Source organism: Lissotriton helveticus, chromosome 9 (genome assembly GCF_964261635.1).
Source record: "Lissotriton helveticus chromosome 9, aLisHel1.1, whole genome shotgun sequence".
In the NCBI taxonomy this organism is placed as follows: domain Eukaryota; kingdom Metazoa; phylum Chordata; class Amphibia; order Caudata; family Salamandridae; genus Lissotriton; species Lissotriton helveticus.
This window is the reverse complement of record NC_136070.1, coordinates 235,994,582-236,011,239: the sequence shown is the minus strand read 5'-3', so window position 1 is coordinate 236,011,239 and position 16,658 is coordinate 235,994,582.

Below are 16,658 nucleotides of genomic sequence, written 5' to 3'. Positions count from 1 at the left end.
TGCGATCTAAGCATGTGCTGTGCGATCCTTTTGCGCATAATTGCTTTTATTAAACTGCTTATTGAGCAGTTGCAAATGATGATGCTTGCAATTATTAAGCAGCACGCAGTCAGGTTTTCACGCTCAGCTTTTTGCGGTATTACCTTACCAGTTGTTGACATTATCGCTCCTACTGCTCTCACTGATAGTTTCATAGCACCATAAAAGTGAATGATGTGCCATAAACAGGATGGTGGGACAACTGGTTTAACATTACCAGTGGTAACTGCTTTGGTGATTTAGCAGTTTTCCTATTAGTTGCTCCTCTCAGTAGACCAAGAAACAAAGTGAAATGGAATCGCTCTACCTCAATTTAGGCCAAAAGAAACAGCACATACTCACTTACTGTGTGAAAAAGGCGGCTTTATTGAAGACAGGTGAACATCACATAAAATCACCCTTGGCCATAGCCTCACAAAACTAGACCTAACTCCACAGTACTCCACCTAATTCCCCCTACTCTTAACCCCTAAATTTCCAGCTTCCCCCTTAATATTCTTATCTTGCAGCTGTAACTCCTACCCTGGTTTTTTACTGTCAACCTTTACATTGATAAACACTTTAATGTACATCTAGCATCACCTAACTATCTAAGTATCCTAACTCTTAACTTTGCCTTTTCTTCCTACAGGTTTAACTTTATTACTTTATTACCACCCCACATTGTCCTGCTTCCCCTATGTTCAGAACCATCATCTTAATGTATAATCATTGCAAATGAAACTGCCCATTTTGATTCAGAAAATGCCTAACCCAACCTCATCTTTTCTGCCCCCACCCCCACTTTAGGAACCTCTTATAACTCCACTCCCGGTCAAAGCTTTATCTAGCGCCTCTTTTATCTGTATCGAATATAGCTGTATCCCGCACCGATATAAATAGACCCTCATCTCCTCTGAAAAAATCTGGTGCATCTCTTCTCAGCTCTGGATATTCTACCCTGCCAAACCTTTCCTCCCTACAAAACACCCTCATATCCCTTTTAATCTTTCGTCGGGCCTTATCAATGGTGGCCCGCTTGGCCACGCCTCTCCAGTGTTGCAGCAGAATAAATACCATCCAGAAGACAAATGCCCCAAACACTTTTTCCTCATTTCCAGCAAGTCCAGCTTCTTTTCTTTATACAGGGCAAGGTCTTTACACACCAGTAGATTGTTTTCACTTAAATGTAACACAAGAATGTTAGGATACCTGTGCCTCCTCAGTAGCTGATTCAAGCATTGTAAAAGTTCTTGCTATTTCATACCACCTTTTCCATGCCACTTCTTTTTAAAAAGTTTCTCATCAAGCCTAATGTTCCAGCCTCAACCCTTCTGAAGATCATGCCTTCCTGCCATTTGATAAATGGATTTCCCATAATCCACATCGACAAATCAATTGCTTCCGGCCCAGCAATCGCACCTGAAAAGAACACAAATGTGAGATACTGAATTGCGGCCATTCATAAACACTCTTCCTGTTCCCCGCATACATATTGCTGGAAGGAGACTGACAACCAACACCCCAATCCTTTCCCTGCCTAAGCCCCTCCAAGCTGCCTCTGTGGCCGCACCAATTCAAAAAAACATGTGTTGCGAAGTCCCCCGGGATTCGCAAATGCTTTCCAATGTGCTTCGCATGACCCACAGAAGCTAATAAGCAGTAACTTGGGCCCTCTTCCATGTGACAAAAGGCTTCCCCTCTTAATGCCCTGCTAACCGCCTACCACTTATCTGCTCACTGTACCGGACACACGTCTTTGACTGGGAAAACTTGCCTCACTCTCTTCCCCAGCACTCTGATCTACCTTGGATTGCCGATTGCGCAATTTCAGCCCATCTTCCTGGTCTTCCACACCTACCCATTCCATCCCCGGAATACCTTTTCTACTCAGCAGTTCCAAAACATGAAAGGTCCCAAAAAACATCCATGACTTGAAAGTCAAAAAAATTAACCCATTCTCCCCTTTCCCTGTATATCTCCGGAAGCACCACTATCATTTTTCCTAGAAACCACCATGTTAAGGGCCTTCTCAGCCGAGGCTGGAGACTCCTTTCCCTAGACCATCCCTCTAACATTCTCCTTCCCAGTTCCCCGGACAAAGGCATATAGCCCCATAAAAACGTGCCCATAAAGACAATGCCTGCCAATGTTTCTGCTATTGTGACCCTAGAAAGCCCTTTTCCCATCAGTATAACGATGTACTGTACTACATTCTCATCCTGTCCCACTGCTCTGACCCACACTTTGCTCCCTCCCTTGAAACTCTTTCAAGGTCGGAGGGTGCTTTTCTGGTGGATACGGCCAGCAAACCTACCACCAATTTCAGCATCCTTTCTCTCCTATGCTCCATGAGTTTTCTGGTAACATTGTCCTGTCATTGTGTGCCTTTGTGGCCAGCCCATGGAACCTCTCCCACTGTGAATGAGACAAAGCATCTGCAATGTCACTGTCCAGACCTGGCACATGCTTTGCTCTGAAGGCAACATCATGCTTCAACCAACACATAATGAAAACTCACAGCAGCTTAAGTACCTGTTCATCTCTCGCCAGCCACCTGCTCACTACATGTCCAACTGACTAATTATCTACTCTGAATAAAACCTTTCAGTAAGCAAGCTCCTGCCCCTATAGAGTCACTGTCATGACTAAGGGGAAGAATTCCAGAAAAGCAATGCTCCTACCGCCATGCTTCCACGCTGCCAGACATTATTCTGCACACCACCTGCCCTGCTACTAAAGCCCAAAACCAATCCCCCAGACGTGTCTGAGTATAACTGCATATCCCAATCACATTCCTTTGGACTGATCATTGGTATCCCAATGGAATCGCTCAGGTACCAGCGTCACAAGCGCAGGTCCTCCCTTGTGCCCACAGACAGGCACATGTGATGATGGGGCAATGACAGCCCGGCCAATTACATGTCTAAGAGCCTACAGAAAGTCCTACCCTTCCTGACCACTCTACATGCAAACTTCAAGTGATCTTGCAAGACCTGTACATCCTTGACCGTCACGTTTGGTTTGCCCAGCATTTAGCTGAATAACAGTTGAATTTGCACCTTCATGTCCACCGAGAGGCGCACTTCAATCAGAACAAAATTCAGTTTGATACCAAACAACGAAAGTACCATTGCTGCCCTCATAGTTTTTCCAGAGCCAGCGGTACCCCAATGTTAACCATGAGCTCTTGAAAACATGTCAACTGCTGTTGAACAGAACAGGACAGCCCCCTAAAAAGAAATCACCCAGGTAGTGTGTTACAGTCCTCTTCCCTGTGTGCAACGTGAAAACCTACTTTTGGAAGGAGCTAAACCACTCCAACACTGCACAAGATACAGCAGAGCCCATTTGTAAAGCCTTAGCAACATACCATTGGCCTTCAAACTGTATGCCTAGCAACTGAAAATCCTCCAGATAAACTGGCAATAGCCAAAAGGCTGACTTAATGTCACACTTTGCCATGAGTGCACCCCTTCAGATCTGTTCCACCAATGCTGTAGCCACATCCACTGAGGAATATGAACCAAACGTACCCTCACCTGGGATAAAGTAATTAACTGAGTTTCCTTCTGGCCATGAAAATTGCTGTAGAATCCCAAATTGTCCACTTTTTGTTTTGGGCACCACTCAATTGGCAACACAATCAAATTGGGTTTAGTCCATTGCACTTCTTTTGCCAACTTATACCTAATGGCTTATGTATGTGTCGCCACAGATTTTTAAATTGTCTGCCCATCTTGTAATTATGCCCCTGTACCCCAAATATACAACATAGGGGTTATTAGTAAAGCAGGACGATAGGCCGAGGCAGGAGATATCAGCGATGTCTAGGAACAGGCAGCCACAATGCAGGTAAGTGCCTTTTCATTAATTTTACATATTTTAGGAGGGCAGAGAGCACAGCGAAGTTCCACAGAGTTGCTTTCCAACTCCATGTAACTTCGCGTAGAGGCACTACACCTGCTCCGCCCAGGGTTACTCATCACCCCACTCCAGAGCTGCCACGATTAATGCTGAAACAGGTCCTTCAACATATTGTTGCCGCTCCGGCAAATCCGCCAGGCTATCTCCTTGCTCATTATTGTTCTCCTTCATTTTTCTCTGTCCCCATCCCCTTTATTCACTCCAGAAGCCCCAGAGCGTTCCGGGGGCCCTCTCTATCTACCCCCCTGTACATGATGACACTTTGGGCCATTTCACTGCTCCCCCAACTGCCCCCTCTCTTTCTCCCCACCCCTGCTACTCCTGCTCCCTCTGGTCCCCTCTGACTGTTGAGGCCAGGATTGATGTTTTCCACCACCGCCTTCCCGGTCTGCTTCCCTGGGGCAGACAACTCATCCCCTTCAAGCTCCCCTCCCTCGCCCCAGCAGAGAGTTTCTGTCCCGCCTCCCTCACTTCACCATGCTCCACTGTGGAGCCAGCTGCCACCCTGAAAGTACCGTACCACTTTCAGTGCACATGGCCACCCCCTTCCATACCAGCCAGGACTTGGCTCCACCTCCGTCCCCAGCCATAAATAACAGTGAGGGCCACTGCACTTGGCCTCTCCCAGCATGCGAGCCGCTTGCTACTTCTGGGATCGCTCTCCTACTGAGAGGCCCCTTCCGTTTACCTGCACACTTTCGCCACTACACGGGGTCAAGCATGTGAGGACTGCTGCTGCCACACTGCACACTGCCCACTGCACACCTCGCCGGTGGTGCACCACAACCCGCTCACCCGGGGTGAGTAAATCCATGCAACCTTCCTCAGGAAGCAAGAGCATAGCTTTCTGAACGCAAAATCCTCCATTTTAACTTTCACCACCTACACTCAAGAAAGGCAGAAAAAAGGCTCCTGACTCACTACTAGTGGACACCATGCCACCTACAAAATGGTGATTAGCCTTATAAAATGGCCGCTGCTTAAAGCTCAACACAGCCCTGCCCAACAGAAGCCCAGAAGATGCCTGATGTAGCCCAGGTTGCATCATATCCTAAACTCCCCGGGGGGGCATATCTCCCCATGGACAGCAGTCCCCCAAAGCCTACTTTAGTGTGGTGTGCCAGAACAAATCCAATCAGGACACTCTAACAACCTTCAAAGATAAAACCGACAAGGGACAACTCTGATGTTAAGTTGTATGCAGCGGATTCTATGAATGATACACTGCATTTCACTCAAAAGGTATGTCAATCAACATTTATAGAACATAAGACATGTTCCCCATAGTTACTGTACTATCAAGACACAACCGTTACACAGAACCCTGAGATAAAAAAAACATGTCTGTAATTAAATTTTTACCTATTTATTGATTTTATGTTATGTGTGGCCACCACAATCATCTGCCCCTGCTTTTCAACTGCTTAGTAGCAGCAGATGATTAATGGGGGAGCCATGCATATCATGGTCTCTCCTCCCTATCCCAAGTTATAAAAAACATTATGTGCCCTCCTACCACCCACACCCATTGCTCTCTATGCCTTTCCTGCCCTCTCCTCCAGAAGGAGTGCACCCTGATTTCCAGACACTATTCTGACAGACTCTTAAAGAGCCAAGCCGGAGCAGCCTATAATTCCTTTATGATGTAGCAACAGTGGTTAACAAGTTCGGGCACCCACCATTGCTGAGTCATAGCAGTGATCTACTGAATTTTGGATACAGTAATGGCTCTGTATGAGAGCCATGTATAACAATAAGATGCATGCAGTGTTTGCATTTCTGGATTTTAAAGCAATTACTTTGAGAAACCGTCATCAGAATAAAACTTTACAATATTCTTTATGCAGCAAAACGGTACCCTACCCTAAGGGGGGCACATCAGGACTAGGCAATGAACAGCAGTCAAACTTGCCTCCCCAATACCAAATCACCCATGTTATGTTGGTTGATTCTATGTGATGTGTCTGGAAATCAAACTTGATTAAACTGGCTCTGATTAAAAACTGGTTCCACAACATTTTCACCTGAATAGCATATACTATGTTTCCAGCCCTTCCTGAACCATCTTCTATCTTTTTTTTTCATTCCGCCTGTGCCCTACTATATGCTCTTCTTAATCCCTCAAACTAACTGTTTTTTTCTATTCACAATGGGTTCCCTCCATACACACCTGTAGCATTCCTATGCTCTCCCCCATCTCCTAGCCCTTAATCCACCCTGCTCTACCTGCAACGCTCTCTCTTTACCCTGTTTTCTCTGCCAGATCCATAATACCATATTTCCCACCATTTTTTCCTTTTTTGTATTGGCCTTGTCCTATTTTGCCCATTTGTCATCCAGGACTCTCTAGTTCTGTTCCTTCTTTCCATTTTCTTCGTGTTTTTACTTTTCAAGTTGAAGTAGGAACAGAAAAAAGGGAAAAACCTACCACAAACTTTTATTTCTTCCTTTTTTAAATGAAGCACTTAATACTTACAATTCCTAGTATCTTAGAAATTATAATATTGTTTCTGCTTTTTTTACACCCTGGACCCCTGATTCTTTCTCTGGTTCAGTCAAATTTTTCCACAAAAATCAATGGACTTTTGTGGAAAAATCAATTTGTCTTTAAGAGAATTCACCAAAATGGAGTTTCAGTGTCATGGTTTGGTCAGGATGTTGATATCCATTATGGGAATTTGTCACAATAAAGTATAGCGGTCAGTTGCAGAGGATAACAAATTCTAAAGAACTGACGCCTCAATCTTGAACAACTAAATATAAACATTTCTTTAGGTGAGTACATAAATTGATTAATATTATTTGAGGGACCTCTGAGCATGAACACAAAATTGATTTGTACTTTTCCCTTGGTTCTTTTATTGTCGTTTTGGTTTTATTGTGTGGGAGAGGTGATGAGGTGGTCTGGAATTACTGAGGGTTGCCTAGGAATGAGAATGTTGAAGTCAGTCTGGCTGAAGCTGGGATGACCATTGGAGGCTGTTCAGGTATGGGCCTTTCCGATCTTATACTCATTAAAATCACAAAAGTGCCTGGATCATTACATGGAATATAACAGCAACTCACTGAGTAGGCAGGGGTGAAGCTTCAGGTGTTGTGTGTAAAAGATTTTCTGATGAATAGTTATGTACAGGTGTTTCAGTCAGGTATGGTGAGCTGTCTGTAGGATTTCAACTGGAATTTTAACATGCACACACTGACTAAGAAACATACTCACTCTCATCTCTGATTTGAAATTCCTAGAAATTGTGGTTATTTTACGAAATATTCTGTTTCTCTCATGTAGTACTCCTACCAATCTGCACTCCTCTCCCTTTCCTCTGCCCCTTAAAACCCTCTCATGCATCCTGCTTGTCATATAATGTATTTTAACATTATATGCCAGCGTGATTGATGGCACATCTGAAGTTTAAACATAACCCCAATCCTACTGACCAAACTATGCCCATGTGAGTACAGTAGTTGTGCACACACAGTGCCACACCGCAGATGTGACTAGTAGGCATTGCACATATTCATAAAACAGTCCTTGCAGCTTGTAGCTAAAAGAGAATGAGGGGTGAGATTTACTCACTTCAATTTGGGCATTAGCCTTAACTCAACACCTATATTTAGGACTGTAGCCATCAAGGATTTAACCTGCAAAATCTTTACAATCTAGTATGACAAAACCAAAACAAATAGCACACAGACCATTACCCAGTGTCTGAGACAACAACCATAAAATATGTTGCATATGGATTAACATGGCATAAGTGTATGATCCAAAATCAAGGTGTGCATTGATGAACCTAGGAAATATAAGAATCATTGTTGATTTTAAGCATTAGACAAGTGAACAGCTGGGCGGGGGGGGAGGGGTGAGGAGAGAGGAAAGGAAGGTATTCCTGAACCTTGGTTATTTAAGTTGCACTTTTGTTGTGAGAAGGCAGGCTGGCAGTTTCATGGTAGCTGTAAATAAAAACGAATTATTTGAAAGAGGGATAGCATGTCCACAGAGTATAAACTTCATATTTCGTTTTGGTTTGCCATGTGCTTTAGCTGCCAAGTGAAGGAGATGCTGTGTGTCAACAGGCAAACGTCAAAAAAGACTGGCCGTCATGGTCCTGGAGGTATTTGCACAGTATCAAAAGACAAAGTGCTCATGGGTAAGGTAGCCCCTGGTATAATATCTGACGCACGACATTGCAGACAAAAAGGTAATTTAAAGAGCAGTGTGATATGTTACAAATGAGATTGCTTTTATAAGGGGTATTAAACACAAAATATGTTAACAAGAAGCTTGACTGGATATTGGGTAATGGGTGAGGAACAGAATAGGGTCTCTTGCCTTCTGAAAGTGCAGTATGACCATTGGAAACATAGTTTTACAGGGTCATACCATACAGGTAGCAAGTGTAAAATAGATTTGAGTGTGTAATAGAGGTCAAAGAGTATAGTGCCTCAGTGTAGTGTAAGGTGTGCTAGACCACAGAAGTATGGCTTAGGTGATGTCTACACACATAAGTTGTTGATTATTCTGATAACAGTTTGAGTGATACGGGAACATGATCTCATATATTCGATAGAGACACCCAGAAAATGTCTGGAGTCCCTAATATGTGTCTTTTTGCAAGAGACAGTGACTGAGTTCATGAATGAGGGACAGAGATCTTGAATTTTCAATGACCGTCCATGTTACATCATTTTCCGTGAAGTTCTGGCTGTAGGAAATGTGGCATCATTTTTGTCACGGAGCAGCAGCATCTTATATTGCTTCTATTTTCCATGAAACATGTTTAATTTTTCATGTGGTCATCACCATGTACCAAAGTATGAGAGGCATGTGATGAGATAAATCGCCCCCTCGCTATTGCAATTGGTGTGTTGGTATTGTATCCATGATATGGTCAGACATAGATCAAAATGGGTGTCATGTTCAGAGAATCTGCAGGTGCCACAAAGACCGCAATGAAAATGTCCCAAGACTCTTGTAAGGCAGAAGACAGTTGCCTGTGAGACAGCAGGGGTGGCATTTGGTGTAGAGTGGACTATTAAATCCTCAACGATGTGCTATAATGCAGTAGAAATGGTGGTTAGTAGCACATGGATGTGAGAAAGATAAAATAACATAAGTAACATAATATGAATAAATGAATGAAATTAGATTTCTATAGTGCATAGCTACCCTAAGGCCTCCTAGCGCTTATGGACCGGGAAAACAGAAAGCGCGTCATGTTAGTGCGCAGTACTGACAAGATGGGTTTTGAGAAGTTTATGGAAGGCCGGTATGTTTGGTTCCCCTCGAAGAGTAGGGGAGAGAATTCCAGAAATTTGAAGCATTCAGGGAGAAAGAGCATCCACCCCATCTAGGTCTTTGTACTTTCCTTGGGGTGGCGAGGAAAGCAGAGCTAGAACTCCTGGGGGTTGGTATGGGGTGACTCCTGGCGGTTGGTATGGGGTGACCAAGGACTGAATGATGGCTGGACCTGATTTCCAAATAGCTCTATGAGCCAGGCACATTGCTTTGAATTGGGAGCCAATGAAGATTCCTCAGTGCAGGTTTCGCTGATTGTCTCTGAGGAATCTGGAGAAGTTGGCGAGCCACTCAATTCTGGATCACTTGTAATTTCTGGATTGTGGACTGAGGGGCACCCAATACAGCGCATTCCCATAATCCAGACGGGAAAGTATGAGGGCTTGCACCATAATCCTTATCGCCTGGAAAGGGAGCAGGGGAACGATTTTTCTAGTTATTCGAATTAGGCCAAAACACGTAGCAGAGAGCTTAGTGGCTTGATGATTGAAACAGAGGGAGCTGTCAAGCCACATTCCCAAGCTCTTAATCTGCTGCTTTGGAGCTGGAATAGGGCCTAGACAGGTCGACCATATGAGTGCCGCCGAGGGTGATGGAGGTTTGACCAAGAACATTAGTTCGGTCTTGTCCCCATTTAGCTTGAGGTGAGATAGTTCCATCAAGTCGGCCACCGCCTCAAGGCAGGTACCTAGAGAGCAAGATGATCCCTCAGGGTGGTTTAATGCCACAACCAATTGAGTATCATCTGTGTAGGTGATGATCTTTATGCCGAATAGAAGGAGACTATCTCTGCTAGTGGAGCTATATTGGTGTTAAAAAGCATGGGGCTCAGGGAGGAACCCTGGGGAACCGCACAGCTAAGAGGCCACCGCTTTGATGTGGCAGTTCCCTCAAAGCCTTGATAGAACCGGTCCTTTAGAAAGGACTGGAACCAGGTAAGTGTCAAGTGTGTCACTCCAAAATTTTTTAGTTGCTCAAGCAGGATGTTATGATCAACAGTGTCAAAGGCGGCACTAAGTTCTAAAAGAATGATTACTGCTGAGCCGCCCTGGTCCAGAAGTCTCCTTGCTTCCTTGTTACTGCCAGAAGAGCTGTCTCTGTCCCGAGCTGAGGTCGGAATCCTGTCTGAGAGACATGGAGCAGGTTGTTGGATTCCAGATACTGTACCAGCGTGGAGTTTATGTGTCTCTCAATCAGCTTGCTAAGCCAGGGAAGGAGAGAGATGGGTTGATAGTTGGCCATGTTGGTGTGATCTAAATTGTTTTTTTTCAGAAGGGCTCTAACCTAAGCACATTTCCAGGCCAGGGGTACCGTGCCAGAAGTAATGGAGGAGTTTAGAGTATCCAAAGTTACTGGGCAAATGGCATTAGTGACTTGAGAGAGATACTGCGGAGGAGCGGGGTCCACGGGAGAGCCTGAGGTTACCCTAGAAATAAGTGTATCCAGGGAATCACCGTCTAACAGAGGGAAGTCTACTAGAGAGCACTGTAGTTTGGGGTAAAGACTTCTGGTGCTGAGAGCTGTAGACTCAGACTGACGGGGAGGAAAAGGCAGACATATCAAACACATTTTTTGATGAAAATATTCTGCCAGGTTGTTACAATGATCTGGTGCTTCCTCCGTATTGGGAGGTTTATTCGGCATGGTGGAGAGGGATTTAGTGATACGAAAAATCTCTTTAGGTGAGTTAGCATCTGCACTGATCCTCTCCTCATAGAAGGTGGCTTGGGCAGTTTTGATTTCGGCCTTATAACTCCTAATTGCCTCTCTGTAATCATTTTTCCTCTCTCCTGCAACATTCTGTCTCCACCTCCTTTCAAATTTTCTGCAGGTTTGTTTGAGCTCCCCTAATTTAGGGGAAAACCATGGTGCCAATTTTTGTTTGAATCTCTTGTGGGAAGGTTTTTTGGGGAGTATTGTATTCAGGGAGCTTTGGATCCATAGATTGAAGTTATTATTTGCCCTCTCAGGATTAGTATCACTATAAGGTCTGGTGGCATCAAGAACTGTGGTCCATTGGCTGATGAAGAGAGTCGACCATTTCCTTTCTAGCGTCAAAGTAACACTCTGGGGAGGAATAGGAGCCAAAGTCTCCCAGACCAGGGGGATTCATGAGTGGTCATTCCATGGGTGGGGGATGGGAGGTCCTACCGAAAGATTCTGTAAACACAGGATCAAGGAGATGGCCCTTGACATGCGTGGGGGCAAAGCCTTTCTGCTTAATTTGAAGTGCCTTCGCTTGTTGATAACTCATTGGCCAGATGATTGGAGGAGTCATCCAGGTGGATATTAAGATCCCCCAGTATTATGAAGTTAGCTGGGGTTAGTGCTAAGTTGGCAACTAGTGTAGGAAGTGCACTGAGAAATTGCCCTATGTGTCCTGGGGGGCGGTAGAGCAGTAAACTGAAGAAGGTGCTGGTAGGTGAAAATTCTAGGGAGAAATTCATGCTCTCACAGTCTGGTAACCCGTCCTTGGAAGACCAGCAGCAGAAGTTGTCTTTGAAAATTATAGCTAGTCCCCCACCTCTTCCAGTCTTGTGGTCCACTCTGTGTATTAGATACCCAGGTAGCAAGGTTTGAGTAAAGACTGGGTCAACTTCCTCTTGTAACCAGGTCTCAGTCAGAAAAAAAGCATCTGGTTTGAGGTCTTCTAATAGTAGGGCAAGTTTGACTGAGTGTTTGGGAAGGGAACGGCAATTTAGGAGGAAAAAGTTTAGGGGAAGGCCAGGTGACTGCTATTGAGTACACAAGGGTAAACAAAAGCTGTGAAACTAGAAGCTTCACTTTCCTTTAGTCTAGCCAATAGCATCTGTTAAATAATATATAGAAAACTATTCTTTCATTTGAGGAGTTGCACCAGTGACAACTGCTTAAAGTGTTAACACATACTTTGGTCAGGAATCAAAAGAGGAAAATGAAGGTGATGGTTTGGGTGATGTGATGATTTATGGCAGTGGCTGCCAGGATAGAATTTCATGGTGTATGCTGTCTGTGTAAAAAATAAGGGAAACTAATGTTTGGTTCCTTGTGTCAGTAGAGACCGGGAGGTTGTGAAAGCACATGTGGCCATCATCACTTTAGATCCGTATCTCGTCTTATGGATTGAATTTTTTCCATCATTCATCAGTACTGGAAGTGACATCACTGCATTTCCCATCATCTATCTGCACAGGAAGTGACATCAATTAAATTCTCATCATCTATCTGAACAAGAAGTGACATCACATGATTTCCCATCATCCATCTGTACAATAAGTGACATCACTAGATTTCCTGTAATCCATTTACACAAGAAGTGACATCACTGGTTTTACATCAAAACCATGTTTAAAAGAAGCCAAGCAAGAGTTCTATATTTCCCATCATGCATTTCTACAGTAAGTGACATCATTGCATTTTCCATCACTGATTTACACAGGAAGAGACAACACTGAATCTCCCATGATCCATCAGCACAGGAAGGGACATCCCTGTTTTCCCGCCAAAAGCGTCTTTAAAAGATGAAGCAAAGCAACAGGACTTTATTTCCCATTGTAGGAGAGTTTTAATTATTTAGAAAATTAAAAGTGTTTCAATTAGCATGACTAGGCCATAGTCAGCTGAACTGACAGCTATTCATATTATCAGAATGTTAGGACACATTTATTTTAAGTGAGCAAGCCTTTCTCTCTCTCTGTATGCTCATGTATTTTTCCATTTCAGGAACATATTTTAAAAAGTAGCCTCAACTATGAAGTCTGCAATGTAATATTTGTGTTTTATTAAAGTAAAAATGTACAGAATGTTACTTTATTTTTCAACTTTTCAGGGTTGCCTATTGATGTTTTGAGTATGTCATTCAGTAGCTGAACAAGTCAATGTAGCTGCTGTGTTACATATAATGTACATTTCTTTCCTAAATTAGTTATGCATAACCTAGCCAATGAAATGCATTAAGAAGTAGGTGTATGTAGAAGTATCCTGTTTACCCGATTGTTTTACGTGTTCGCAAAACTACTAGTCTAACTTTTCTGTGTCACATTATACCATGAAATGAGCATGACTTCTGTACCTAAACCTTGTAAAAGCTGCTTTATTTTGGAAAAGAGCCTGTTCTTTCTGGGTTTCCTTAGCAGGGAGATTCTGCGCTAGTCTGTTTATTGAGTTATCCTTAGATTCTTTTTGCCTTTCCAACTGAGAAGGCTGTATTTCAGCCTGTTTAGTGATTTGAATTAAGTCTTGGGTTTTCTTCAGAGCCATGCCGTATGTTAACCTTTTGTAAGTTATACTTTGTGTCACACCAAGGACCACTCACTTGAATTCCCAGGATTTCTGTGGAAGCGATGATCATCCACCAGTTCTCCTTGAGGATAATCCTTAATGAGGCAAGAGACGACTGATACCAGTGACTAACCATTTGGAGAGAGAGAGAGAGAAAGTGATGGTTCTGATGTTCCTGGATCTCCCATGAAAAGAATGGCAATTGGGTGTTTATCCATCTAAGTAAGACCACTAAAGTTCTAGTGGCAAGGCATACTCCTTTAGTCAAAACAGGTTCTCTGCTGCAGTCAAGACAGGCACTCTGCAACAAGAGCACCATCATTTCATGCATAGAAGGACAGGAAGATACTGCTCCTTGGTATAGTCTATAATGGTTTTCAATGTTAGGGGAGAAACAAGTGGCAGACTTACTGGTGCAAAGCAAATCTGGGTCCCCCCTTGACCCCTGCCCCCCTCATATACTACACCTAGTCCCAGAGGAGATCAGTGCCTCCTTTACCTCCGTACTAAATAAGATCACAAGTTAAGGTATCTTCCCACTATGCTGGAAAAAGGTCTGCATCAGATCTATTTTAAAAATACCTACTCTTGATCCACTGGAAACGAAAAATTATCGTCCAATATCCTTTCTCCTGTTTCCCTCCAAGATACTTGAGAAAGCCCTGAACAGCGTGCTGACGGAATATCTGGATAAGAATATTATCTTTGATTCCACTCAGCATGGTTTTAGAGCTTGGTATTTGACTGAATCTGCCTTGATTATGGCAACAGACGAGATCAGGAAGGTGATGGATGGAGGGGGTCTGGGCCATCCTTATATTACTCGACCTAACCACAGCATTTGACACCGTAAAACACGCTGTACTGGTGCAAAGGCTGAAAGCGGTTGGCATCAGGGATAAGGCTCTAGCCCTTTTTCTTGGCATCCAGGTAACAAGCAATTCACTGGGATGGACTACAGTCAGGAAAGTTCACACTGCCATGTGTAGTGCCTCGAGGCTTGGCCTTGTCCCCCACCGTGTTTAATGTGTATGTTGCATCGTTGGTAAGACTGATAAAAACTTGAGAAAGAGAGGGGTGAGACCAGGAGCCAATATTTAAACGAAAGTATGACGTTATAACGCATACTTTTACAACGCCTACCTTTACAATGCATTTTTTACAACGCAACATCCATTAAAACGCATTCCATTACAACGCATACATTTACCACAAATTTTTAAGAACTACCTTTACAACGCATTCCATTACATCGCATACTACCTTTACAATGCATACCATTACAACGCATAACATTACTTTGCATTTAAGGTAAGTATTGGATAGTGTAGGGGTTAAAATTACTATTCTAACTCCAGGGGGCGCAACAGTAGGGTAAGTGTTGGATAGTGTAGGGGTAAAAATTACTATTCTAACTCCAGGGGGTTGTAGGGGTTAAAATTACTATTCTAACTCCAGGGGGTGCAACAGTAGGGTAAGTGTTGGATAGTGTAGGGGTACTATGTGTTGTAATGCTATGCGTTGTAATGGTATGCGTTGTAATGACTGCGTTGTAATGACATGCGTTGTAGTGGTGTGCGTTGTAGTGTCATGCGTTGTAATGACTGCGTTGTAAATGCATGCGTTGTAATGGATGTTGCGTTGTAAAAGTTTCGTTGTAATGGTAGTGCGTTGTAAAAGTTGCGTTGTAAAGGTTGTATACCATTTAAACAGGTCCTGCACACGTGGCTCAAAGGAGAACGTGTTGAACAAGGGGAGTGCAGTTCCTAGAGGGGGGATGGAAGAGGAAGAAGAAAGACAAATCTTTTGTCATGTTGCCCTCACACACCCCAGAAGGTGTCATGCTTCATCATTGGGCCTTGCTCCTCTTCGGGCCGGCGCTGCAATGCTCGACAGGCTCACCGTTTCCGGGGCTCTTTGTCTGAGATCTTTTTTTGAAGAAGCTGTTGGGTGCGTGCAGGTGTGGGGGCAGTAGGAGGTTATGTGCACATGAGGAGTGATCTAAAATAGGTCAGGGTCAGTCCTATTCTCAATAAATGTAATGGTTAGGGTCGATCCTGCCTAAATAAAAATGAAGTGGACGCCCTATGGTAAGGTGATGTTCCTAGCGGGCAGTCTCTAAGGTGGGGTCGACATGTTTGGTGCCTAGTTGTTCCAAAGGAATCAGGTGGCACTTCTTCAGGACCTATGTAAAACGTGGTGCACAACTAAAAACAGGCTCCAAGATTTTTGAAGGTAGGCTGGTGTGGGACCCTAGTAGTCCTGTACTGGGCGTATTGGAGACCCATTGTACAGGAGCTACTGCCCGACGGGGGTGTTAGGGAGCACGATATTGCTCCACTCAGAAGGGTCGCGGCAACTTGCTTCTAAGCCTACCCTCGCTCCGGTTCCCGGTGCCTGTTTTTAGTTGTGCACCACATTTCACATAGGTCCTGAAGAAGTGCCACCCGATTCCTTTGGGACAACTAGGCATTTTTATTTAGGCTGGATCTACCCTAACCATTGAATTAATGGAGAATAGGACTGACCCTGACCTATTTTAGATCACCCCTCACGTGCACATAACCTCCCACTGCCCCCACACCCGCAGGCACCCAACGGCTTTTTAAAAAAAAGAACTCCTACAAAGAGCCCCGGAAACGGTGAGCTAGTCGAGCATTGCAGCCCCGGCCCGACGAGGAGCAAGGCCCAGTGATGAAGCATGACACCTTTCGGGGTGTGTGAGGGCAACATCACAAAAGATTTGTCTTTCCCCTTCCTCTTCCATGACCCATCTAGGAACTGCACTCCCCTTGTTCAACAAGACTTATAAAAAGCCCTGGTCTCAAGTTAGTGTCATGGTTTCAGTTACGCAAAGGGTGGACTTGAGGGCAGAAAAGTTCAGAAACTGCCTAATGGCACTGATGGCATAGATGAATATAAACTTCCTGAAGCTAAACGCGGAAAAAACAGAGGTCATAGAGTTCTGTCAGGAACCCACAGTTTGGAGCCAACTATGGTGGCCACCAGAAGCCGGAACATGGCCTGCCCCTGTACCTAAGGCTAGGAATCTAGGTTTCTTGATCGATAAAGACCTAACGCTCGCCCCACAAATAAATCAAGTGTCTTCTGCCTGTTTCTTTACGCTGAAAGTCCTGCGTAAGATTCTTCCTTTTAT